The sequence below is a fragment of the Pseudorca crassidens genome, chromosome X (assembly GCF_039906515.1).
Source record: "Pseudorca crassidens isolate mPseCra1 chromosome X, mPseCra1.hap1, whole genome shotgun sequence".
Lineage (NCBI taxonomy): Eukaryota > Metazoa > Chordata > Mammalia > Artiodactyla > Delphinidae > Pseudorca > Pseudorca crassidens.
Window position 1 is genome coordinate 48,373,888 of NC_090317.1, and position 3,234 is coordinate 48,377,121.

General features: G+C 41.3%; 1 pseudogene; it reads left to right on the forward strand.

Annotated features, from left to right (window-relative positions):
• Positions 1-424: 424 nt before the first annotated feature.
• On the forward strand, positions 425-2,674 carry LOC137216625 (importin subunit beta-1 pseudogene; annotated as a pseudogene).
• Positions 2,675-3,234: the final 560 nt, after the last annotated feature.

Genomic DNA, 3,234 nt, shown 5'->3' on the forward strand with positions numbered 1-3,234 from the left:
TCTGTGATCTAAAGTGTAGCAAAGTTTTCCCTCCCTTTTGGCTTCTGTTCACTCCCTGCCTCCTTTTCTCTTTTCTCTCCTCGCCAACCAAGCTCTAGTCATGCTCTGAACTGCCTCTAAGTTTTCTCCACCACCTCCACCAGAGGAGCAGCTGCCATTGCCAACAGCAAAGAAGGAAAGTGGAAGGGAGTGAGTGGGAAGGAAAAGATGATGGAGCATTATAAAGAAGGAACAGATGAACGAACTTGTGGTGACTCTGACCCCCTTCAAACCCTCCAGTGCCATGCAACTCCCAACCCCTATCTCTAGTCAGAGCTGTCACCTGAGAAGCAAGCATCACCTGAAGAAAAGCAACTGCCATCACCTTTACTTTGGAGCTGATTGAAGCATTGAGATAACTGTGTCTCTACCTCTGCTTGAACTAGAAACTATCGAGAAGTTCCTGGAGTGTGCGGTGGTGAAACTTGCCAAAGGTCCTTCTGGAACTGTCCAGAGCACCAGAAAATTCAGGAAACAGCCAGATTGGCAGGGTTTCAGCTGGTCTACTGATCAAGAACTCTTTGTCTTCTGAGGATCCAAACATCAAGGCACAACAGCAGCAGAATGACTTCCCATTGATGTTAATGTTTGACCAAGAAGCCAAAAATTATTTTGCAGACTTTAGTTGCAGAAACCTACTAGCTTAGTTCTTCCTCACAACGATGGCTGAAATTGTTTGTATAGAAAATCCAGTAAACCAGTGATCAGGATTCCTTCTTCAGCTGGTAGACAATGTCACAAACTCCAACAGCACAAAGCACATGAAAGAGTCGACATGGGATGCAATTTGTTACATCTGCCAAGATATTCAAACAGAGCAGCTACAAGTTCCATCCAATGAGATTCTGACTGCCATAATCCTGGAAAAGAGGAAAGAAGATCCTAATAATAATGTGAAGTTAGTGGCTACCAAGGCACTCCTGGAGTATTGGAGTTCATCAAAGCAAGCTTTGACAAAGAATCTGAAAGACAATTTCCAGATAGTCTATGAAGCAGCCTGTTGTCAAGACAATAAGGTATTAGTGACTACATTATAGAATCTGGTGAAGAAAATGCCCCTGTACTATCAATACGTGGAGACACATATGAGCCCTGCTCTTTTTGTGATCACAGTTGAAGTAACACAGTGACTTTAATGAAATGACCCTGTAAGGAATAAAGTTCTGGTCCAACGTCTGTGATGACAAAATAGATTTGGCCATTGAAGCTAAAGAGACAGCAGAACAAAGAAGGTCCCAGAGCACACAGCAAGATCTATGCCAAGGAAACACTACAATTGAGGTTCCAATTCTCACACAGACACTAACAAAAGATGATGAAAATGATGATTCTCCTGGCCACCTGATGTGAAGATGACATTGTCCCACCTGTCCTTCCCTCTTGTAAAGAACAGATCAAGAACCCTGATTACTTCTTAGAACCCTGACACCCTTGTGATGACTTTTGCCTGTATCTTGGAAGAAGGGAAATCCAATAAGCTCAAAATCCTAGTCATACAGGCAATGCCTAGCTTAATATAATTAATCGAAGACCCCTGTGTAAATTGTTTGGTATATAAGTACACAGACTGGGGGCAAATTTTGCAAGTTGCTCCATGAAGCTGCCATAAGTGATGTTTGCTCGGTTCCCTTGTTACAATGTCTGAGAGAAAGCCTGAGTACTGAACCCAGAATGGCATCAAATGTGTGCTGAGTTTTTTTCCAATCTAGTTGAAGCTGTTTATGAAAGTTTGTAAGTGATGATTAGGAAGAAACAGCTACTTACTGCTTATCTTCATATTTCAGAATCTCCTAGTGATCACAGACAGACCTGATGGCCACCAGAATAACCTGAGAAGTGCTTCATATGAAGCTTTGATGAAAATTGTGAAAAATAGTACCAAGTACTATTCAGTTCAAAAATTGATGCTGGCAACTCTAACTGCAAAAAGTGTATCAATAGAGATACAGTCACATATAAAAGCACTTCTGATAAGATCCAATTCAGTGACCTTCAGTCTTTACTCCACATAATTCTTCAAAATGTTCTCTAAAAACTGCAGCATCAAGATGAGATGAGGGTCTCCCTGTTAAGGATTTTCCAAAGCAGAGTTGGATATGGGGGATGCAAGAGGGTGATCCGATAGCAGTTAGCACATCAGAGGAAATGTTGGTTGCTAAATTCCTAAAGTATATAGAGGCCTCTAAGTTCTCCTGAGTATGGGTATTTTACTGAAAACTTATACTGAGTGCAAGGTTTTATTGGAGACTGTAGATACGTGGAAGACTTATGTCACACCTTGAAATCCAGTATCTTACTGTTTGTTGATGGAGAACTTGGGAAATGGGAATGTCTGTAGGTCTGTGAAGCTGTAGATTCTGTAAGTGTTTAGTGATATTGCCTTTGTTATTGGTGGAGAGTTTAACAAATACCTAGAGGTAGTATTGAGCACACTTCTGCAAACCTACCAATCTCAGGTGAATAAATCAAAGTGTGACATTGTGGATTATCTGAATGAGCTAAGGGAAGACTGCTTGGAAGCCTATTCTGTTGTTGTCAAGGATCAAAGGAACAAGGATCTAAGGGTGATGCACACTCAGATGTACTACTGATGCAACCAAGAGTAGAGTTTATCTTTCTTTGTCTACAATGCTAGACTTGAGAATCATCCAAAGAGTATTAGGTACTTGTGCTGCTGAGCCAATAAGGAACTTATTTACGACATTTGGGAAGAAGGTACTGAAATTAGTAGAAGTTGGCTGATGATTCTTAAAGTGTTAACTAAGGAACAGAGATTCAAAACTAGCAAAACAAAACCCTGTTCGATGGACAGCAAAATAACTGAGGAAAGTGAATAACTGAAGAATCAAGGTCAATCTGTAGCCATTGGGATGAAACCCAAGACCATCACTAGAAATCTGCAGTCTTTTGAAAAACCTAGAAGTAAGGGGTGTGCACAGATGCTGAAAACACACCACACTGAAAAGCCTACCACAGGGGGAGCAGCTATTAGCAGCAGGACTGTTGGTTAGCTATGTAAACACTGACTTCAGAGAAAACCATTCTAATGTCTACTCCAGGAGCCATTTTGGATAAGAGAAACATAATGGGTTTACTTAATTCGAGGAGGGGGAGGAGGAGGAAGGGGGAAAGAGGAGGGGAAAGGGGAAGGGAAAAGAGAAGGAGAAGAAATGGAAGTTATTTCTTCCCAAGGAA